Source organism: Myotis lucifugus, unplaced genomic scaffold, assembly GCF_000147115.1.
Source record: "Myotis lucifugus unplaced genomic scaffold, Myoluc2.0 scaffold_5, whole genome shotgun sequence".
In the NCBI taxonomy this organism is placed as follows: Eukaryota; Metazoa; Chordata; class Mammalia; order Chiroptera; family Vespertilionidae; genus Myotis; species Myotis lucifugus.
Genome location: NW_005871053.1, coordinates 3180221 through 3205635, shown reverse-complemented (window position 1 = coordinate 3205635; position 25415 = coordinate 3180221).

Sequence of the window (25415 nt, the reverse complement as noted above, 5' to 3'; positions counted from 1 at the left end):
GTCATAGAAATACTTTTAGAATCACTGATTTCCTTATTTTTAATTTGAAAAAAGAAAAATGTTATTTTAAATCTATTTAACCATACATCATATGACATCAGGAAATCTGCCTTTTTCACAATAATAAGATGTATTAGTTATCTAAACATTGCTTTCTTATTTTGTTTGGCTAGGAAATCTTGAGTAATCACAGGGTTAAAATTGTGAATTGACCAATGTATATGCTACTCTTTCTAATAATAATGTTGAGGTGTTGTGTACTTGAACTGAGCCCACTAACTTGCCCAAGTGTGTTCTTATGTATATAAATAAAAGCCTAAGTGACCATCCAACCAGTATCTATGATGCTCAGTGTCCACCAGGGGGCAGACACTCCGACCAGTAGCTATGACACACAATGACCACCAGGGGGCAGATGCTCAATGCAGGAGCTGCCAAGCTGCGGTGACTTGGCAGCTGCGGTTCTCGGGTATCACACCCAGAACCAAAGAGGAGGGAACCTAATTCCGGGGTGTGTCACCTGAGAACCTCCCTCTTGCAATCTGGGACCCCTCAGGGGATGTCGGAGAGCTGGTTTCAGCCCGATTCCCGCAGGCCAGGCCGAGGGACCCCACTGGTGCACAAATTCGTGCACCAGGCCTCTAATAACAACATAAGAATGACTGTATTGTAAAATTTAAGTCAATTTCAGTCACATAGACTTCAGATGTTAACCTGCATTATAATCATGTTAATATAGTACATGAACACAGTTTCAGTTGACCTTTAATTGTGGTCTTTGGAAAGAATTATGGCATATTATGAAACTATTTTTATAAAACCATTGAAAATTATCTTAAAAGACTGGGCTAATTCTATAATAATTACATTATCCACATATATTTTCATTAGTGTTCCTTATTTTAAATAAGTAGAATATATAAACAAATCCATTTGTTTCATGTCTAAAGTTTTTTCAAGTGATACCCAAATAAAAAATAATTCATAATTAAATTTTAGTAGATAGGCACTACTTGAAACATCATTTTTTGTAAACAGTTTGTCAACTCTTAGGGGGTAGAGTTCTTCAATGATTTAAATGTGTACTAGAATGTTTGATAGAATGTTTCTACAGTGGACTGATAGTTCTTTGAAAATGGTTATAAAGTGAATTTCTGGAACTGGTTTATAAACTGCATTGTCAACAGTGTTAGGTGGTGTTAAAACCTTGTCAGATAGAATCGGTCTTGTTAATTAGCAACAAGGAGTGCTCCTCTACAGCGGGTGCATAGGGTCACACCTGGGCTCACTTTCCTCCTTTTCTCCCCGACTGTGGAACTCATAAGCATTTCTCTGAAGGGAGCATCCTGGATTTCTAGCAGTATCTCTCTGGTTTTACTTTGCCCACCTCCTGTGTTCTCAATATCTTGGGGTTTCAGTAATTCATGTAACTAGAAGCCAAAGGTGATATTTAAATGATAATATTATTTTAGTAAGACCAAACATAAGAAGCTAAGTTTGAAAATAAACAAAATAAAAAGGTAACATTAGCCAGAATCAGGCACAGGGGCATGTGAACAGTGTCATTAATTTAATTACATGAGAACCAGTGATTTGACTGTGTAGGCAGCAGAGCCCTGGGTGTGTTTAAATCTTCCCTATCTGTAGGTTACCTTGCTGAAATTCAATGAGGCTCAAGTCCCCTTTATGCAGGTCTACCCACCACAGAACATTAAAAGCATTTTTTTCCAAATCCTTCCATCCCTACAGTTTATCTCAAGTCCTACTCCTTTGATGAAACCATTCCATTTTGCTGTCATGTGACTTTTGTCTCTCAGTTTGTTTCTCTGAGACACTGTCTGCACAAACAGAAATAATAAGAAATTCAAGCATGTACATGTTAAACAACAAGCAAACTATAAGCCAGATTTCCTCCTTTGTAGAAATTCTTTTTTCTTTCTTTTTTCCTTCTGAGGGTGTGTGTGGAGGGTGATTATGCTATTTGACCCCTTAACTGACCTCCATTGTAAGTTTATTGTACAAATTTTAAGTGTTTGCTAATTGAAGGCCCTTTCAGGCACTATGATGTACACAGAGAATAATACATTGTCACATCCTTAATTTATTATTTCTTGTGCAGATAGGTTTTTCCCTCTTCTTAGCACAGAAGACCACATCTTTGCTAATGTGTATCCATTTTCTGTTGAATGAGAAATTTAACAGATGTCCCCATTGATTTAACTATGAAAACATTAGTTTAATGATTTCCTAAGTTTTACCCAATCTACATGATATTAAACACTAGAGGGGGGTTCCCTTAGCCCAGGCTGCAACGACACCAGCATCCCTCGCCCTGGCTCTCCGGCCTGAGGCCTCTCCCCTCCCCTCCCTCTGCGCGGCCGGGGCGCAGACGCTAGGCTCGCATTGTCAGGGTGACGCCACCAGCGTCCCGCCCCAGTCGCTATGGGCACCGCCAACTTTGTCACGGAGTGACATATTAATTTACATATTGCTCTTTTATTAGGATACTTAATACTATTTGATGCTTTTAAAATAATTACTCTCTGTCCTTCAAACTACTCTTAGTAGTTTGTTATTATATTTAGTTTGATACCTTAAACATATTTCTGGACAGTGAGTTTTTGGAGATAATCTCTGTAGTCCTTATCTCTATCTCAGCCCAACATCTAATAAGATATATGTTTGCTGAATGAATGAGTTATATCATGGACATGAGCCTTCTGCATAAGGTTATTCAGAGACCATGTGCAGCATGTCAGTCATGTCTTCTTTAATTCCCCATCATCCTGATTCAGTGCTGCGTGCTGGATATATTCCTGTTAACTTTAAATAGAAGTAGCAATGGTTTAGTTCCATCTTTAATGTTTACTGTTTAAAATGGAGAATGATTTCACTTGGTAATTTTAGAAGTCCTTAAATATACCAAAATGCCTTTTGTCTCACAAAATTAACATAATTTCCCGTTACTATCTTCCTAATTGATCTATTTCTCCAAATTCCCTTTTCTGTTAAAAAGAGAAAAAGATACAAAGGAATATATGTATCTGCTTACCATATTCTTTTAGGGAAATCTAACAGGAACAATGAAAAGTGATGGCCCTTAAAAAATTTAAGAGAAGTATTTTAGGGTAAAGGAACGTGTATACTATACAGTAAGGGGCAGCCCTTGAGTGCTGAAAGTTGGTTATTGAGATAATGTCCAAGTCTCTTCATTTTCCTTCCCCACTTCTAGCTTTTATGGGAAAGGGAAATAGGATAGGATAAAGAATCAAGCGGGCCACTTTTTCTTTATTGCCACATGTTTTCTTGAACCAATAGGTAGAATTGAAAAGTGACTGCGTAAAGGCTCCAGAAGTGTAATTTCAGCAACTTCTCACTCATTGTCACAAGGGCATTTCCTAAGTCAGCTGGGTGTGTTGATGTGAGAGGGGAAATGATGTAGGACAGAGAGGCACTGTCCTAGGGAAAATCATCTGCTGCACCATTTGCTGAGGGTGTTTCCAAAGTTCTCTGCACTTTCTGACTAGGCTGGGAACTCTGGGAAACACAGTATCCAGATTGTTGAATTCTATGTACATCTCATCCCATCCATAGGTGCAGAAGAACAGGCAGAGGACAAGGGATAGGTCCAGGATGGTGGGTAGAGGCCGTCATAGGAAGCTCTCTTGTTGCTTCTACTTCTAGAAAAGGAAGTGGTTATTGGCTGGAAGACAGGGTGTGGGCACCAGAGCTCACTTGTCTGGTTGACTCCACACAGTGGAGTGGTCATTTGTTGTTGAGAGAATAAATGAATAAGTGAATTGTCTATCTAGATGGGCCTTTAATTTCAGTTGCATGTTAATGAGGAACAAGTAGCTAAAATTCCCATGGCATCTGGAATGTCTCTTTTTCATCAGGTGTGGTTAGCAGTCATTAGTTGGTTTGAATCTTAAGCACCTTAATATTTTCTTTCCTTTGAGTGATTGATTTTCCTTTTGTCATTGAAGAATCTACCTTGACACCAAATTTAAAGGAATTAAAATATTTATAAAAGTTATTTTTTCTTTAAATCTTGGAAAGAGAAGAAACTATTGTTTCCCAAATTGCTCATCATAGTCTAGTCAGGAAAAGAGAGGCCTCAGGTGAGTACAGAGGACTTCGGGAACGCCGCAGTAGATGGCATGGCAGGTGACTTCTCTCTGTTGGATAGGGGAGAATGGCTTCTCAGAATCCATTCTTGACCATTTTAGATGATTCTAGAAAATTGAGCATTCTTTACCCCAGGCCTGCTTTGTGGATATGGTGGTCAGAGGACAGTGACTCCAACTCCTGTTACCCACTGACTTCTCCCCCTAGTCATATGGTAGACCCTCCCGATTCCAGGCCTTCTGTTCTCTGGGGCTGCACCTTTCTCAAGAAGTAGGGAATTTGAAGAGCAGGTTTTAATCACAGAGAACCCATGGGGCAGTGAGCTCATGACCAGGGCTCATGCCTTCTGTTGTGTCTCCATTTCCGCTGCTACTGCCTTGACTTCCTGCTTCCCAAGGTTCATACATAAGAAATGGGGTATATCTTAGCTTACCTTCTCTGAAAATCGAGTCAGAGACAGATGCAGAATCATAGCTGTCTCAACCACTTAATTTTGCTTAGTCAAGAATTAACAAACACTTAGAAGTTAACTTTTTCCCTCCTGATTGAGTCTTACTGAACAATCCCTTTGCTGTGATTATTGCGTATTTATTATCTGAACATAAAAAATAGGGTAGGGCTCTTTTTACAGAAGTTAATCATAACAATATTTTTTAGAATGTCGCACATGTACACAGCCTGGTTGTTGCTGACTTTTTCCCTTATTCCTGAAGCACATCACATTTTTAAAAAAATATATTTTATTGGTTTTTTTTTATAGAGAGGAAGGGAGAGGGACAGAGAGTTAGAAACATTGATCAGCTGCCTCCTGCACACCCCCCACTGGGGATGTGCCCGAAACCAAGGTACATGCCCTTGACCGGAATTGAACCTGGGACCCTTCAGTCCGCAGGCCGATGCTCTATCCACTGAGCCAAACCGGTTAGGCAAGCACATCACATTTTGATTCTGTTCTTTCCAGGCCTAGTCTTATTCAGCCCCCTGCTAATCCCTGGTCCGCAGGAGCCTTTGCAGTTAACCTCTTGGTACAGAGGACTCCCATCTAGTCTTCACATCCCTCTCACATTAGGCCTCTCAGGGTGAGCTCCTTACCAGGACGCTCCTTGCTCAGAAGACTGCATGGTTGCCTATTGTTCACAGAGTGAAGTCCAGCTTTTCAGGACATCCGTGTTCCCAGGATGCAGTTTATCCCCTTTATGCATTTGTTTTGTAGTGAAATGCCAGTCTTCCCTACCAATGGCCACAGTCCCACCTTTCACTCAAATTGTTTTCTCAGAGAAATGGCAGTAGTGACTCCCTGAGAACACTTCCCCAGTCCTCGGACTCTTCTTCAAGGCTTTCTGCTCGTAGGACTGCAACTCTCTGATGCTCTGACATTTTTATCATTTCTCTTTTTGACCACTAGCAGTTCAAAGTATTGATGCATGTAACCCTGTGGCTGGCCCTGTTAAGTGTCGAACATCAGAAAATGGATTGCTTAAAATACTTTGCTGGGCAACCAGTGTTTTACATCTGAATGGATGTGCTTGGTGCTTCAAGACAGGTGGTGCGTTGCCTCTGTGCCCGAGAGCCTTTGGCAGTGCTGAAATCGAGCCTTCTGTGCCGTCCGGAATAAGTCAGTGATGAGTGGGCAACTGTGTGTGGTTCTGTCTTTTTGGCTGGATTTGAATATTTGGAAGTGTTGTGGCTTACATATTAAGTGTTGTAGCCTTCATAAAATGATACGACAGGCAAGTACATAATCAGTTGGTAAACAGTGTTATCATTTTGGCATATGGTACCGCTTGTTTTTATTTTCTTTATAGTAGTATGTTTCTAGTAAGATTAACAAGTACTTGGCCATATTTAAACATGGGCATAAAACTTTGCAGTTGTTAGTTAGGTTAAGGTGAGTTAAGATCGAATGGGAGGCTTTTCACGTTTCTGAAGTGAGTTTAAAGAGGCAGAGGTTTTAAGTCTTACGTCAGTCATCTCCTCTCAGTTTCTTTTTACTCCTCTGGTTAACACCTCTTCTCAGGCACCTTCCTAAGACAGCATTTCCTTATTTAAGGCCTGGCTGGAAGATTGCAGTGGAGAACATCTTTATTTTTTTTATATATTTTATTGATTTTTTACAGAGAGGAAGGAAGAGGGATAGAGAGTCAGAAACATCGATGAGAGAGAAACATCGATCAGCTGCCTCCTGCACCACCCCCCCCACTGGGGATGTGCCCACAACCAAGGTACATGCCCTTGACCGGAATCGAACCTGGGACCCTTCAGTCCGCAGGCCGACGCTCTATCCACTGAGCCAAACCAGCCAGGGCATGGAGAACATCTTTAAAGCCCTGTGTTTTGTCACATAAATTTAGAAATTATTTTGTATTCCTTTTGCCTTGCAGCTTTTTAGAGCCTTCTTAGTGGATACCAAGAAATGCATATTTTTTTCTCTTCATGTATTTTCAAAGTAGGATTTACATAACTGTGATGATCATTTGGGGAACACTGGGTGTTAAATATAGAACGCCAATCCCACAAGTAGAACACTCCAGGGGGACCTCTGAAGAGAAACAGCAGAAGCACCCCCTATTCTGTACTGGTTGTGGGTTCTATTGATGGAGGATGATTGTTGATTTGGGGGAGGATACTATACTGTGGAGAAAACGCCCAGCCCATTTAAGCATTAGGAAAAGGTTTACACCTTTGAGCTTGGGTTAAAAATATTGCGTTTCCTGTTCTCATAATGCTGGATGGATAAAGAGATTAATAAAAAGTTTCCTTGGATTCTGTAAGTCAGATTTGTCTCTCTTTTCTCTACATTTCCAAGAGCCATGATCACAGAGGCTGGTGGCTTCTGGTGTCGGGCTGTTAGTATTGATTATAATGTTACCGGACGTTCTGTTTCTGACATGTACGGACGTTCTGTTTCTGACATGTATGACATTGTGCACAGGTACTTGGGCCACATCTAGATTCATTTCATGTAACATACCCACGGACTGATCTCTTAATAGTTGCCCCTTCTTATTTATTTATTTATTTATTTATTTTTATTGCTTAGAATATTACAACGAGTAATATATTTGTCTCCTTTTGTTTTTCCCCTTGACCTTCTCCCAGCCTCCCCTACCCCACAGTGTCTTGTGTCCATTGGTTATGCTTATATGTATGCATACAAGTCCTTTGGTTGATCTCTTACCCGCCCCCCCAACCTCCCCAACCTTCCTGTTGTAGTTTGACAGTCTGTTTAATGCTGCTCTGCCTCTATCTGTTTTTGTTCATCAGTTTATAATGCTCTTTATTATCCATAAATGAGTGAAAGTTGCCCCTTCTTTAGCATCTACAACTTGGAGCATGTCTGGAAGACTCCGTTCCTGTTGACTACGTAGTGGCATACCCTGGAAGAACGGCATTGGAAGGGAGATGATTTAGGAAGACACACACACTAAAGAGAAGGCTTCTCTGAAAATCACTGCAGTCTGTTAATTTTAACACAGTAGAGATAGTAACCTTAGCCTCAAATTCAGGGTCCTGCCTAGGAGTCTTTACAAGTACCACTTAAAAAAAATCAAATAAAATATATATTACACATATATGAAAATTAATTGCTAGGGGTTATATCCTGACGTTTTGACATTTTATCTAAATGAAAGAAATGAATATGGAGAGCACAACATTTAGATTTTAGTTGTATTATCTACTTAGATGTCATTGATTAGTCACAATAGTTTGTGAGTAAAACACTAATAATTACTTCATTTCTGACTTCTGAGGCCAACACAATTTAATTAACCACCAGCCTGTAATAAAGTAAGGTTTCAAAGTTCTCATTTACAGTCTTTAACCACCAGCCTGTAATAAAGTAAGGTTTCAAAGTTCTCATTTACAGTCTTGCTTCATAAGTAGCAAGTGCACACACACACACACACACACACACACACACACACTAGAGACCTGGTACATGGATTCATGCACCGGTGGGGTCCCTCGGCCTGGCCTGCGGGGATAGGGCCGAAACTGGCTCTCCAACATCCCCCGAGGGGTCCCAGATTGTGAGAGGGCGGTTCTCGAGCAACGCACCCCAGAATTGGGCTCCCTCCTCTCTGGTTCTGGTGCATCACCGCTGCCAAGTGACGGAAGCTCAGCAGCTCCTGTGTTGAACGTCTGCCCCCTGGTGGTCAGTGCACATCATAGCTACTGGCTGGTCGGCCGGGCCAGTCGCTTAGGCATTTATATATATAGATTTTTTTTTCCCTCTGGGCTTAAGTTTCTCAATTATGTAAGTGAACAAAAAACAATGAACAAACTGCAGAAATGTAGTGACAGGAAAAAAACTTGGTGGTAAAACGCTGGGCAGTATAAAGTATCTGGAAAGACTCTAGAGCAGCAAAACAATACACTTGCAAATTGTATGGATAATTCTATGTTTGCGGGTCGCATGAAGCTTCACTATTAGAATTTTGTTTTGCCTTGTGCATTAATAGGCTGTGTCGCATCTTCTTTTGTTGTCGTTTTTGTTTGTTTTTGTTGCGGCTCTGAAGATTGAAGTTTACTATTAACTGCCAAGAAGGACGTAAGTGAGTATATTTCTTTTTTAAAATTACATTACCAATAGTGAATACTTATTTAAGGGTGTTTGATCACAATCAAGCAATGTACCTGCCATAAATTCTAGGATTTTATACTTGAGAGCTGGTCTGGCCTGCCCTAATAATTTCTAGATAATTTTTCTGATTCCCAGAAGTAAATGAAATGGTAAAGGAGTTGAAAAATGTAGAAGTATTCTGGGTGTGGTGGGAACCAACTCATGCACATTCTTCTCAAGAGAAAAACACATTTCCTAATCCTTGAGGTTTCCTTTAGTCTTTCCTGTGTCCTGTAGTAAGATGTTTTTTACTTTTCTTTCTTTCTCTTCTTTTTCTTTTTTCCAGAAAAGGTATGGTGTTAAAGGTCTGCCAGAAACTGAGGCTAAACAAATAGCAGTATAAAAAAATTCTTTATTCCAGCTTCCAAAATTCCTCCTCTTCAACCTTTACTGTTCATTGGAATAATGAGGCCATTAAACGGTGGTGGAAAGAAGTCCCATCCCGTGGTTGAACCTCGGTAGACAACAGGGAGGAGGCTGGTTAGATCAAGTAAAGCATTTACACTCAGCCCTTTTCACTTCACTGAAAGGGAGGAGGGGCATTTAATTTAATTTGTGCTGTAGCAGATAAAATGTGATTGTGACAATCTTCCAATGAATAATTGCTAATTTAAATAATCACATGTTAAAGTATACGGGTGTCAACCTGACTACCTTCCAAGGCTGCTCAACATTTATTTCCTGTAGCTTTTGGGAAAGTCGGAGAAGAGACAGAGAGAGCCACACTTTACTGATGATGCTAGGCATTGTGAAAGCTCCAGGTCATAGAAGTCTTTTATTTTGTATTTCTGCTCCATAGTAAATGCAGTGTATTCAATGAGGAGGTTAGAGAAATGCTTAGTGATGTGCCAGAAAGCTGACGTATACATTTGCTTAAAGGAACTTCCCTCTGGATTTAATAAAATTCTTAACCACAAGGAGGTACAGAACTTAATTCAAGGGTATGTAATGAAAAACCTAGAAAACTTCCTCCACATTTCCCTTCCCTTATCTCCCCTCCCCTCACTTTCCTCCACCCTTGCTGACATTCACTGTAGAAAGAAAAGAGCAGCTGAACACATACTTACATACTTGTTCCTTTAAACCCTGAATCAGAGGGAAGTTTTATGGGACCTCCCACTGCTACACTAAACAGCTCTTCACCACCACATGCATCATTTAACTTTTGATTTAATGTCTTGAGAATTGGCCAGTATTTTTAATTGAAAAAGCAAAAATATATACAAGAAACATACAGTTTTAAAAACATTGTTTATATGTTTTTCTTGATGTTTTGCATAAAGACCAAAAGGTGCTTTGGCTTCTCTCTGCTCCACCAAAACGAGTTGTTTGGGGTGTGGTGTCCCATAGCGCACCATAAATCTCCACTAGATGTCAGTGTGTCACTAAGTGAAACCAGTTCCCCATGCTCTCCAGACCTGTTCTTGAAACATACTGTATTGGAAAGGTGAACTCATAATTTTAACCAGAATGATGCAGAGAAGTTTTAGTACATATAGAGGTTAGTAATAAGTTCTATTTGTCCTAATGAATATTAATAAAAGTTAAATATATTTTTTTAAACTCATACCTTTCATCTGAGAATTTCAAAATGCTTTACTTGTATTCTGGTTCTTATCATAATATTCCCAAAGAGATAGAATGCACACACTCATTTTACATTTTACAGTAGAGTAACCTGAAGTGCAAGGGGACAAAGTGATTGGCCCAAGATCACACAGTCGACATCTGAAAGACCCAGGCTGGTATTTTGCAATCACAGAGCCTACTCTGCCTAAATATAGGGTGTCTCCAAAAAATGTATACACACTTTAATAGTGATAGCTCAGTTGATGTTTCTTTTTAGATGTAACCCATTGGAATTAATAATTATTCAAAGCGTGTATGCATTTTGGGGGGACACCTATAGTTCTGTTTCTCCTGTGTGTGGGTAGTACATTTAGATGCAGATTCCCTTCCTCTGCCATTTGTATCAACTACCTTGGGTAAAAAAAACTCCAAAAGAGAGGGCTAATAAAAAAGAATGGTTGAGATGATCCGCTTAGGGAGTGTGGTGATGTTTAAGATGGAATTTTAAGATTTTATAAAGGTTGCACAAAGACAATGTGCTAAACAACCAAGACAGAACAACTATATTTTACATGAGATGGTGAGCTCAGACCAATGTGAACCTCATCTTAGTTCATGTACTCAAGTGGAGAAGGAAAGAAAGGCCGTTGTAATTTTGTCTGGATGGTGGAAGCTCTTGGGTATTTGGGGATTATGGGACATATTGTATATTGTAGGTTTTTACACTGTATAATTTTATTAAAGAGGAGACTACATATAACCCTTTATATTAGGATTTAAATAGCGATTTCCCCCCAAATTGAGTAAATACACAGGTTACAACTGTAAAATTATGATGGTGGATAAAGATGAACAGTATACCCAGAAAAGATGTTAGGGTGGTGGGATTATGGGTAAATATTATTTCTATAATAAATAAAAAAAAATGGTTTCTCCTTTATGGTCCATCTTGTAAAAATTTGCCACAATCTCAGCTTTAGAAAGGCTTGTTTCATACCAATGAGGTACATTGATTTGGTTTGGTTTGTTTACTTTAAGGCTTAAATCAAGGTTAAAGTGGCAGAAGTAGAAAGTCATATTTTCAAATTTTACTGTAACTTTTTAGTAAAAATAAATGATTGCCCAAATCCCAACAGTGATTGTTGATGTTAAATATTGATGAAGTGTTTAGTAAATGTGGCTCTCTTTAATTTGTGTTTTCATTTTCAATGGTGCAAGATTAAGAGAATTACCAGCTAAGTTCTAGAGATTCTTAAAATTAAACATTTGTATAGCTATTTATTTTGCATGCTTGAACCTATGTTTTGATTCAAAACTGTACATATCAAATCATGCATGGATTGAACTGAGGTATAAAGTAGCATTTCGTATGAGATAAAACTTGTACTTTTGTGATATGTGCCATTTCAAGAAATAACAGTGTAGCCACCAATGAATTATACATAAAATTTAATGGACAATAATAAAACTTACACAACTGATCAGCAATTATCAGTTGGAGAAGTTGGGCATGTGTATCAGAATTGCCTAGAAAACTTTGAAAACCATACGTGTTTCCTTGCCACCATCCCCATCCTATACTTGTGATATTTGGAAACCTGGATTTCCAGATTTGGCAGTGGGGTTAGGTGGATGGAGGAGGCAAGAGTGTGCAATTTCAGGACTTTGCAGGGTGCCGTAAAGTCCTGGTGCATATTAAGCCTTCAAAGTCACCCCCATCCCCAGGTGTATATGCAGTATAAATTAATTCTTAGATTCCTGGAGCCACAAAATGCTACCAGCCTAAAACACCTTGAGTATTGGGCTTATAGTGGCCTAGGATCATTAGACTTGAAACAAATCTAAGTGATAGGTTAGTTGAGGTGATTAGACTCCTATTTGGAGGTGAACTCCTTGTTCAATTAATTCTTGTTCAATACAAAGGAAAAGAATCCAGGTGGAAGACCACGGTCAGCTCAGCTTGCCTCGTGTCTGATTTGTAGCATATCAAAAACTACAGCTCCCACAAGCCCTTTATGTTCTCTACCAGTTTTCTCACTGTGGGTAGAATCCCACCAGTAGGGATTCATTCGTTGTCTTAAAATGTGTCTAGTCCAGTGATGGCGAACCTTTTGAGCTTGGCGTGTCAGCATTTTGAAAAACCCTAACTTAACTCTGGTGCCGTGTCACATATAGAAATTTTTTGATATTTGCAACCATAGTAAAACAAAGATTTATATTTTTGATATTTACTTTATATATTTAAATGCCATTTAACAAAGAAAAATCAACCAAAAAAATGAGTTCGAGTGTCACCTCTGACACGCGTGTCATAGGTTCGCCATCACTGTCATAGAGGAGAGTGAAAAGAAGCCCAGAGGGCTCTAGCCACTGCTTGAGAGGAAGGGCAGGACAGACAGGGGTTGATTGTCCAGGGCAGTACCTCCAGGAGAAGAGAGAAGATAATTTCCAACTGAAACTCAGATTCTGACTCTGTGGGGTTGGGGGAGGGGATTCTGCATTTCTAACAAGCCCCCAGGTGGTGTCCTTGTCTCTGGTGTGGAGGAACTTAATCTCCTTCACCTGTATGTCTACCCAAGTCCTGTAACACACACGCGTCCACGGGACCAGAGATCCTTGCCCTTGAGTGAGAGGAAGGATCACCTGGAGAGCTTGTTAAAACAGATTTCTGGAACCTGTCTCAGAGATTCTGATTCAGTAGGTGGGGGTCACTAGTGTAGACAGCGTCTCCCGGCCGTGTCTGCAACCCTGGGCCTGGTGTCCGACATAGGCTGAAGTTCCAAGTGGCGGGCACTTCCTGACATGCTGCCAAGGTGAGCCCCTCATTCTCACATTTTGCCAAAAGATCTCGCCATTCAGGCTCTCTTGATCTCGTGTTTCTTGTCTTTGTAAACTTTGGGAAGTTGAAGCCACACACGGGAAGATGAAGATTTTGTATTGACGGTCTGCATGCTCAGGAGGATAAAGAGTAGAAATTCTGTAGGCCCGGGACCTAAAAATTATTTAGATCTTAGTTTTCTGGTCATGGTGAGTTGAATTACTTGAAATCCACAACCTAGGGATATTCTATAGATGTTATTGTTTTTAAATGTTGCAGGCGGCAAGTCTCTTTAAAACTTTGAAAGAAATATTTCAAGAACTTGGAAATACTTTGTTTTAAATTTAAGAATTCAACACATTGAAAAAATTCCATAGGTAACTGAAAGAAACTTCTAAAGTTCTTATCTCCTTAGAATAATGCTTATTCTTTTGGAAAGTTAAAGGGTAAAGATGGGCTAAATAGAAAAGTATTTTAACTTAACTTGAAAGAAATTTCAGTTTTAATTATTATTGCCACAGCTTAAAATATACAACTGTTACTCAAGTGTTTGTTTTCAACTAGCTGCTCCCTTTCCATTTTAATCAGTTCTTTTCTTTAGTATCTGCACATGTTATCATTATTGTTATGAGAAAATAGGGTTATAGCTCCTGGACCCTCACATAGCAGTGTTTGATAATTGCTTCAGTTTAAGGGTTATCAAAATATAACTTGTCTCAAAGATTAAATATGCTAAATTTTATGTTTAAAATATATTTTAAACATGTTGGGTATGGAGATTATATTCTTTTCTTCTTTTACTCAGTTTTACTCCTCTCATTAGTATACATGGTGTGGCAAAAGTAGCTTTACAGTTGTAAACAGCCTATTCTTATGTTATTTTCCATGTGAACCTACTTTCATCCCACCCTGTATAGCCATTCTGTTGGAGCTCTAGTGTGCTGTGATTTGTAAAATTTCTCTCAGCAGGCATGCATTTAAGAACGATGGTGTCCCTCGGGGATTTGTGAGAGACCTGATAAATAATAAAGTCCCCCATGCCACAGCTGGGTAGCACAGCAGGAAATAGCTAAGAAACCTTGTTTTATAAGGACATAGCAACATGTACAACAGGAAACTACAGTAACAAGCATTGCTTGTTAGAGGCTGGCCTACTTAGCAGGACTAATCTGAGCAACTCTACCCAAATCACCCTGCTTTTCCCCCCGATACGTACAGAAACCTCTCTGTCATCTACTGTGGTGGATAGATTACTTAGGTAACTTTCAAGATTAAGAATTCATGTACATTATTCTATCACTATAAATGATTTACAAGCGGGAAACCTTCTCCACCCCACCAGCCCACGTCATAGGTGCTCACATACGACCTGGCTCCGTCCTTAGAAACCACTGCAGCCTGTAATCAGGTGTGGCTATTTGACTATCCACCTTCCCCACCTGGGCTTGGGGAGCACGTCAACACAAGGACCGTGCCATCGTCTTACTCCTCATCACCTGCCCAGAGCCCAGCATAGTGCTGGTAGCTCAAACAATCCTCATGATTAATTATTGCCATTAAAGATTACTCTGTACTCATAGCTAACAGGTATTGTTGCCCTCAGTCATCAGTCTCGGGAGCCACTTGGAGTGTGTATTATTAGTTATTTTGTGCTTTCATCCCTCAAATATCTCTCTAGTTCAAATGACGGAGAAGGGATTGCTTGGAAGTCTCTCAGCTGCCATCTTCCTTCCGCTAAACTGTGGTACTGTGACTTCCTCTCGCTGACTTGCCAGCACAGGCCTGAGACCCACTGGCCATGGCCACTGCCCCCCTGCCCACACCTCGGGCGGTCCCTTCGTTTCATGAAACAATACCTTTTGCCCCCACTCCCAGGGCACTCAGCAGCCCCTCTGTAGCCAGGGACCCTTGTCAATCTTGTTTGTCCCATCCTAGACTCTTAAGTAGGCTCCTTGGAAATAGAATTGTCATTTTCTATTCAGTATCTAACCTGCTGGCGGACATGATTTTGTGCCCTTAATACATTCTTGTGGAGACAAGCATTTGAGGGGATATTTTCTACTGTGCTACCTGAGGCTTTGGTCTCCTTTCGTTTGGTGAAATTGAACTCCCTGGAGCACATTATCAAAGGGCTAGCTGACTAGGCACACTGTTCCTAATGCTTCTGAAGTTGTTTTATGAGTCATTTTGTGCCATTCTCAACCCAACCCAGCCTGAGCATTCTCTCCTTCCTCTTCCAGGAGGTGAGAGCTCATCCACCGGGCTGTGTCCTACTAGCTGTTCCAGGTCCTCTGCCCGGCCAGCCACCTGTCTCCACTCCTTGGCATCATTTCTTGTGGGTGAGGGGAAGGGGTTTTTGATTATGAAAACGTGACATTAGGAAATATATAGAAGCAAATGTTTGCATCAAATTTAGTTCTACATTTAGGAGTACTTAAAAGTTGGAGATATAAAAGGTTTTAAGATTTTTGTAAGTTTAAAATAAAAAGATATTATCTAGGTGTTGCATGCATACTATCTTGGACCACCTGACAATTTTAATTTCTTTTCATTTACATAGACAACTTTGATTTAAACCTTAACTAAGAACATTATTGGCTTTTCCGTACCCCAAGTTTCATCGAGATAGCACCTCCCCTTCCTCTAATTTCTCTGTTATGGTATATTTTTTACAGTGTAATCCACTTATCTGGATTACTTAAATCTTTAATTTTGTGCTCACTAGGAAGAATGATTTGATAGCTCCCTGAAGGTTTTAACAAAGTTTTGTTTTTTTCAACTTATGACAGGAAGAAAAAAATTGATTAGTTAAAACTATCAACATTACATAGTAAAACTGGGCATATAGCATGGCAGTTAACATGAGCTTTCTACTCCATGCAGCTGTTCAACCTTGGGCAAATTACTTAACCTCTCTGTGGTTTGAATTTTTCATCTGTAAATGTATATAGCAGTAGTGCTTCATAGGGTTGCTGTAAGGATCGAATAAGCTAGGGCTGTAAAGAGGGTAGCATAACTGGGCAGTAGCCTGGCACACATGTTTTTGGGTGTACACAATATCAAACGGCTCCATGTGGTCTTTACTTTCTGAAAGGGGACCCTATTTTCTAAACAATCTGACTAGTCTGGTTCTTTTTCTAGCTCTAGTCTCTTGATTAACTGGACCTGCTCCATTCCTCATAGGGGGCTTATTTATTTCTTTGGCATAAGAAAGACCGATGTGAGAGAGACACATTGATTGGTTGCCTCCTGCATATGCCCTGACCGGGCTGGGGATTGAACCTGCAATCCTTTGGTGCTGGGGCCAATGCTCTAACCACTGAGAAACAGTGGTCAAGGTTAAAAACTGTATAGTTTTGCTAATCAGTTCACCCCCAATGAATTCAATAAAAAGGAGAAGGAAAAGAAAGGAAATATTACGAAGGAAGGGAATACAAGAGTTAGAGAGGCTGAGAACTCACTACTGCTGTGCCTTGTCATTTCTATATGGGATTTCTTTTATTTCTTAAGAAAACCTCAAAAGAGGTGAATTTATTGAGACTAAATAATTTGCCCAGGGTTTCAAAGCTAAACTGGCAGAATCAGGATTCAAACTCAGGACCCTGTGATGGAAAAGCTAGTGGCCTTCTGTTATACCACAGTGATAGGAACATAAGCCATGCTATCTTAGTGAGGGTGCTTCTTATGCTTAGTACCATGCCACAGTTCTAAAAATGACCCGAAGTTCTGAAATGCCAAAATAATGAATGATTATTGTCAGCACCCAGTGTCTGCAACAGCCTTCCCACTCAGACTTTCTCAGTTTGCATCAAATGCTGACTATTTAATTAAAGAGAAACTTATCCACACAATTGAGTCACCAAAAATATAGCACCAAAGTGTTTTGCTGTTTGATAATTATAAATTTGCACAGGCTTTGAAACTGAATATCAAATGTTTTTGTACTGAACCGATTGTCAGTCATGTGACCTTGTTATATGGAACCTTCCATAGCGGAAATTTTTATACTAGAAATCCTTTCTTACCTCGTGCAACATGCTGTTTCAGACATGATTCACTGCCTCAAAGCCCAGGTGGGCTCAGGTCCTAAAAGTACTGGGGGGAGACTCATCAACAGTATTTCCATTTCTCATTATAGAGAGCATAGGGCCTGTACTGTCCACGTTCCAAAGCAATGTTTCTTAAAATGTGGTCCCATAGCTCATCACTGGGGTTGATAGTTAATATATGGGTGTCTGGGCCCCACTCCAATGTACTCTAACAGATTATTGCAAAGTGATCCAAGAATCTACGTTTCAATAAATGTCTAATATGATTTTCATGTACACACGTTTGAAACAACTGATCATGATGTATGTGCATAGATCACTGTTGCAATTCAGTATCCTTGACAGTAGAGGCATTCGTTCCAGGGTGACAGGCAAGAACAGGCCCTTGGAAATATTTTTTCTACAGCCATTGATTGTTCATTTTTCTTCCATATATTGTGAGCTATATAGGGGCACAAAAAGAAAAAAACACTTTTATTTGCTGTGATCATTGCTGTAGTCAAGATACTTACATCAGTAGCCTTCTTAAAAGGTGCCTTTTGCTGGTTAAAAGTTTATGTGCTTTGGTGAGAGGGGTATTTCATATCCTAGAAAACACGGGGGTCAATTTTCATGGCTTTTAAAAATAATTCTGTAGTAGTAATCTACAGTGATTTTTGTTGGATTTAGCCCAGAATGTTTTTCTCCCAAGTAAGGCACTGTTATACTAGTTGTGCTGTGCAGTGCTACCCTAACGCAATGCTCAGTCAATAAACGGGAAGCAAATATATGTCCCATAGGGAGCACGGCATGTCGTCACCACTCTACTGTCTCGGACAGGATCAGATGAAGCCAAAAGTGACCAAGAAAAAGCAAAGTAGAATGGGTCTGTGGACAGCTTTGTGGCTCCAAAATTCCATTATTTTTACATTTATAGAGCAATCAATAAAATAATTTGAGGCACCTATTCATGGTAAAGGTGTGAGATGTTGAAGACCCTTACCCAAAAAGATATTGTGCCCAGAAAACTATACTTAGTACTAACAGGGAGTCCTTTTGAAGAGATACTTCACTGAGCATTTGATAAACACGTGCAGTAGGTGTGCGCTCTTCCCTGGCGGAGCCCGAGTCCTATCCTCCGAAAAGAACATGTTTGGTAGCTTATGATTAAAATGAAGATTAATTTAGGAGTGTCAGTCAAAGCATTGTGACAAGGAATTAGTATAAAATCTCAACTGAGAACCAGCTTTTATGTTGCTATGAATGATTCTGCTGTAAAAATTTAGCTGAGAAGTTGAGAAACTCGGACAACTTCCTTGTCGTTTGCCTCTACGACATTAAACAATGACACACACTGATGTTATATGTTACTTTTATTGGATTTATCTCCCCCCCCCCCCATGTGGCCTAGAGGCTACAATATATGCACATGAAAAGATAAAGATTAATCATCAAATTAATGACAAATAATCGGGAAGACTCGGTGGAAGAAGAGGCTCTTGAGTGAACCTTGTATGGAAATTAAATAGGGAGCAGATGATGGGCCGAGGCAGTGGTAACACACCTGATGAGAATGAAAAGGTGCATTTGGTAGATGCTGTGTTGAGAAGTAGTTGTAGGAGAACACTGGCATCGAGGAGGAGTGAGCAACAAGGTTGTAAAAGGGAATTCATTGAAAACCATTAGGTTCCTTGTGACTACGGGGCACACCACATCTTCTGCCCTGGAATCTTCAAATTATATGCTCCTGATGTTCCCAGACTAAAGTGGTCCATTGGCTTGAGCACATCAAAGCCCAATAGATCAGGAACAGGAACTTGCAGTCAAAAAAGGAAGGGTTTATTAGGAAGTGGCCCACAGGGGGAGCTAATGCTCAGAGACCCGGCTTCCCAATGACTTCCAGGGATGAGTTCTATAGGTGGGAAAATCAGTAATCCTGGTGACTAAGATAGTTATTGTTGTGATCAGGGTCATGGACTCTACTGAATGGTGGTCAGCACTAAGGTAGGGGTTCATTGGTCATTGCATCTGGTTCTGATGTCGGCCATGACATTGCTTCTTTTGGTTTCACTGCTTTTCTGGGCCTGGAGCCGAAACAACTGAGGCCTAGATGTTATTTTTAGTTTAATTAAAACTCTGTCTTTGTGGTCAATAGACCCAAGGCTTTGTTCCTAAGATTATTTGATGCTGACCGGAACCTTGTCATGAGGGCCTAATGAGTAAAGTTCAGAGAGAGGGTGGGAAGAGAAGCCAGCAAGGTAGACACACACCTGGAAGGAGGAGGCAGGGTGAGTCAGGGTGCTGGATGCAGCCAGTTTGATCAAAAGATGAGAAAGGAGAAAAGGGCATATTAAAGAAATGTGAGTTTCCGTTACAGCAGAGCAGATACCTCCTAACAGCCTCGGACATTTCTTTGGCCACTCCACCAATCCAGGGTTTACTGATTCCTCTCACCTCCTCCCAGGTGTGTTTCTACCGTGCTGGCTTCTCCTACCCTCTCTCTGACATTTACTCATTTTTGTCCCCTTTTATCCAGTTGGGAAAAAACATACAGAGAAATGCCTCCCTTTATCTCCCGCAGAGCAGCTTCCCATGCCTCCAACTTGTTGATTCCTGTCAACTCCCTGCTGGGCACCGAGGTGGGAAGGAGCATAAGCAGGACATTTTCCCCGAACAGAGACAGTTCTCCCCCTAAGAGAGATTCTGGGGCCAGCTCTTAAAGTCCTTCTGAAAAATTAACCTATTACAGACAGCTGTCAGAGAGGCGGGGAGTCGGGAGACTGGATCAAAGAAGGTGAAGGGATTAGCCAAAGAGCATATATGCATAGTCCACCCACACAGACCTCAGTGAGGTGAAGGCCACTGGTGAAGGGGATGGGGAGGTGGGCGCTGGGTGGGGGTGGGTGTGCAAAGGGGAGGAAAACGGGACATCTGTAATAGTGTCAACAATAAAACTAAAGTTAAAAAAGTTAACTTTATTACACACGCAATGACAAACAAGGAGTATAACAAACAAATATTTTCTCTCTAGAGGTTCCTCCGCCTCGCTTGTTCCTGTAGCTCAATTCTCTGCCTCACTAACTTGGACACTCCACTTACATTCTTTTTCTAAATGGCAGTCATTTTATTTCTGGGTGATCAGGGTTCTCTCTCCCTCTGCTTCCCCTCCCCTCTTTCCCACTTTCCCTCTCTCTCCTTCCTTATCCCTTTCTTCTCTCCCTGCTCTCCCTCCTCATCTCTGTGATGAGGAGGGAGATGAAACCCCACTGCCAGGAAGGGTCACTTCAGACCTCATGTCCTTTAAACTGCTCCCTGGAAGCAACTAATATTCATGACTTCTTGTCCCACATGATTTGGCTTTTACATTTACACATGTCTTCTTATTTAATTATCGCCATAACCATGTGAGAGAGGTATAATCATCCTCATTTTTATAGATATGGAAGCACAAGAGGAGAGAAATGAAATAACCTGTCCAAGACAACACAGCAGAATCAAGACAGAATTAGAATTTGAAAACAACTGTCTTCAGGGATTTGAAAGTTAGTTTGATGCCTTATTATTTTCCACTATTGCAGCTTCTCTCCCAAATGTTTCTTTAATCTTTGGCTTGAGTGAAAGAAGAATTGCAGCTGTGTTAATGTGAACATCACCACCAGCATGGCATCTCTTAAATTACTATTGAAATTTAAATCCTTGAGCAAACATGCCTCATATTAATGAGCCTTCTTATGCATTTCTCTGTACTGCAATCACTCAAAACCCCAGCCGGTTTATCTTTGCTTTCCTATTTTTTGTCTACAGATTCTTTAGAGCAGCGGTTCTCAACCTGTGGGTCGCAACCCCTTTGGGGTCGAACGACCCTTTCACTGGGGTCACCTAAGACCATCGGAAAACATATATAATTACATATTGTTTTTGTGATTAATCACTATGCTTTAATTATGTTCAATTTGTAACAATGAAATTGGGGGTCACCACAACATGAGGAACTGTATTAAAGGGTCGTGGCATTAGGAAGGTTGAGAACCACTGCTTTAGAGCATGTCCCATGTGCTTTGTTCAGACTCATTCCTCTCAGCCTTCAAGTCCATTAGATAAATTTAACTTTCAGTCAGTGCTCCATGACCTGCTCCTGCCATCTGAGGTCCCACATGCTTTCAGTTCCAGGCCCATTCCATTGGCCAAAAAATCTTTAATAAAGAGGGAATATGCAAATTGACCATCATGCCATAATGGTCAAGATGGCTGTGCCCACAGCAGAGGCAGGGATTCCGTTACACAAGATGGCTGCACCCACAGTGGAGGCTGAGTTCCCATAACGAGCAATCAGCAGGGACCTGAGGCTGCATGGCTGTGCCCCCCGCCTGGTGGAGCTTGACAGGGAACCTCAAGGCGTGCCCCCTGCTCCGGCCCGGGCCTGGGGACCTCAAGCCATGCCCCCTGCCACGCGGGGCTTGACGGGGAACCTCAAGGCGCGCCCCCTGCCCTGGCCTGGGCCTGGGGACCTCAAGCCATCCCCCCCAGCCCAGGCCCCCCACCCAGCAGGGCTTGATGGGGGTGGGGCCAGTCAGGTCTGGATCTAGCCCAAGGGGGTGGGTCCGGCTGGGTCTGGGTCTCACACGATTTCGAGGTGCATGTGGGTGGGCGAGGACTTGACTATGGTTCCCATGGTGTGCCCCAGACTCTGACAGGAGGAAGATTTTCATATACATTTTACTAATTTTCTTTCATCTCTGACACTTCTATTATAGAGAAAGGGAAAATAGCAATATTAAAATATTTCCTCTAATTCTCTTTTAATGTGCATGAATTTCGTTCACTGGGTTACTAGTAGGTAAATAAAATAGAATTTACTTCCCTTCTTAAGCTTTCTAGATTATGTTTGATGGCTGATGCAAAAATAACAACCCTGTCTGAGGTTCTAAATGTATGTAGAGGAAATATTTAAGACAATTATAAATGAAGGAAGACAAGGGGATGTGAAGGGAGGTAAGATTTCCATACTTCACTTAAACTGGTAAAAGGTCGAGCTGATAGTAGATGGTGATAAGTTACGCATATATAATATAATGCCTAAAGCAGCCACTAAAATGAGATAGAAAGAGATACACTCAAAAACATGTTAGATGAATCAAAATAAAATTCTAAAAATTGTTGAAGTAACTCATAGGAAGGTAGGAAAGGGAAAACAGAAATGAAAAACAAACAATAACAACAAAAAAGCAGACTTATACCTTAACATATCAATAATTAAACTAAATATAAAGTTACAAATACACCAATTAAAAGACAAAAGTTGGCAAAGTAGGTTAAAAAACATGACCCACTGTCTATAAGAAATTCACTTAAAATGTAATGATGTAGCCCTAACTGGTTTGGCTCAGTGGATAGAGCGTCGGCCTGCAGACTGAGGAGTCCCAGGTTCGATTCCGGTCAAGGGCATGTACCTTGATTGCAGGCACATCCCCAGTAGGGAGTGTGCAGGAGGCAGCTGAATTGATGTTTCTCTCTCATCATTGTTTCTAACTATCTATCCCTCTCCCTTCCTCTCTGTAAAAAAATCAATAAAATATATTTAAAAAAAATGTAATGATGTAGGCAGGTTGAAAGTAAAACAATGAAAACATATATATTGTGCTAACATTATTAAAGGAAAGCAGGAGTGGCTATTGGATAAATAGGCTTTAGATCAAAGACAGACAGGGCATTACATAATGATAAAAATGTTAATCCACCCCAAAGATATAGCAATTCTACATAGGAAGCCCCAAACAATAGAGATATAAAACATGTGAAGCAAAGCTAATAGAACTGAAAGGATTGAGCCCACAACCCAGGCATGTGCCCTGACCAGGAATGGAACTGTGACTTCCTGTTCATAGGTCAATGCTCAACCACTGAGCCACATCGGCCGAGCAAAAAGTCAAGCTTTTTAATGCATTCTCTTTTATTAGGGTTGTAGGTGGTAGAAGTACTTCCTTATCTGTGCCTCATTCGTGCTGAACTTTTTTCCTTTGGTGTTCTCAAATGCCCTTTTTCAGTCCCAGGACCTCAGCTTCCACAGGTCTCATGATTCAAAACCTGTTGAGTTTTCCCCCCCTTTCTGACCCTATTTTGCAGCTTCCCTGAACTACTCAGGGTTGTCTCTAGAACTTTTCAGAGATCTTCATTTTGTGAGGTTCCCAGAAAAATAAAAAATGAAGAACAGCTAAGTCGGGGGTGCAGACATGATGGTGTACAGTAAATGTTTGTATTTGACAAATGAACATTTTAACACAAAAATTTACAAAGAATTCTATTCTGCCACTTGATTTTACCTCTTTCTGTGGCTATGGGTATAGTCTCAGTTGGAAGATAACGGCTAACATCTATATGAAAGCGCAGTCCTTTGAAAAGGTTGAGCTGAGTCCAAATCATCCTGGCTTACTCCTCCTCTATTAAATAATTTATATACATTTCCTGCTTCTTTTCACCTCCTAATAGTTCTTGAATTTTCTACCTTTAGACACCTGGTGAGCAACTAACACCGCTTCTGATGTACTTGTCTCACTGTCCAAGGAGTTCTGCCCAGAGCACTGAGGGCCTTATACAACCCTGACTCTTCAGTCCAAGTCTGGGAAGCTTGTCAAACCATGAGGGTGAAGGGGTTTTAGTATTTCATTACTTTAATTTTATGCTTTTTACAAATAATTTTTTCAGAGGTAGTTTTATTGATTAAAAAAATCTTACTTTCTAATCAATTACATTGATGAAAAATAATCATGTAATACTTCGTTTCTTTTAATCATGTACTAATTTTTAGGTTTAAAAATTGTTTATTTAATTTTGAATAGAGAATACATCTACATGGTTTAAACTACAAAATGTCCTTCCTACCTTGGCCTCCAACTCTCCGAGTTCCCCTCTGGAGGTAATTTTTCCAACTTCTTGTCTGTCTTTTCAGAGAAACTCTATACATATAAAAGGAAACATATATATATATATATATATATTTTTTTTTTATACAAGTAGCAGTAGTATGCAAAACACATTGTTCTACATCTTGCTTTTCCCTCCACTTAACGAGAGTGTATTTCACTCTTTAAGGATATGCCATAATTTATGTAAATAGCTTTACTATTTATATAATAGTAGAGTGAAGCTATTACAAATAATTGTATAATTTTGTACTTATGTCAGTTCATATGAATAGGTAAATATAGCTGTAGGTTCTATAGTGTAGGATAAATCCCTAGAAACCTACCTTTTTTTTTTAAACAGGCACTATGTCAACTATAGAATTATGTAATTGGTAAATGCACAGAGCAAAATGGTTTTAAATGACATTTTAATTTCAAGCGATAACATTCTATGAATTTTATGAGGAAGTAGATCTTATGACCTAGAAATTATGTTACTTGTTTTTATTTGTTTTACTTTCTTCTTTTTCTGTTTTTCTTTTTATATTCTCTCATCTCTGTTTTTCTTTTCCTTCTCTCTTACTTCCGTGCTTCCTCCTTCCCCTTTCCTTCCCTTTTTTTTCCTTCCTGTCTTTCTCCTTTTCATTTTAAAACATCACAACAGCTATTTGTTTTCTACCAATGGGCCTACTGAGAGCTCTGTAACCACTAGGTGGTGGTACAAGAACATAGGGAGAAATATTTTCGTAAACAGACTAAGAATTAGTTTTGATTTCCTGCTCGGTTTTTAAATTGCTATACACTTGGGCCCTTAAATGCCTCCTAAGGGATGTCACTGTGATCGCTCTTTAGCAGTTGAGCCGACATAAAATTGATGTTGAGCTTTACAGCAGCTGTTATAGACCACTTTATGTTGATGTTGAGACTTTTAACAATGCTTGAAAATGTTAACTCTTCGATAGGAGTCTGTTTTCTGAGTGATTTGAAGGTCTTGCTTATATTTCTGACTGATTTACAGATCTTACAATGTTACAGTTGAGACTACTTAGAATTTATAATATTGCTTTATTTAGCTGACTGAATTTTTAGCAAAGAAACGACAGTTTCCTAGCTACTTTCTATGGCAACGACGAAAGGCGTCTGCTGACTACAGTTTTACCCTGTTGACTGCAATTTGGTGTTTTACACCACCTTATATCATGGGTCTTCATCTAAATGAGTAAAGTATTTTAAATGATTTTGGAATGTGATATAAAAGCATTTTCTGTTTGTGGATTAGCTTAATTAAATTTTGGAAGTCTACCTTGTCCCTTTTAATATTCTGAATCTGTGCTTAGAAGTTTTGG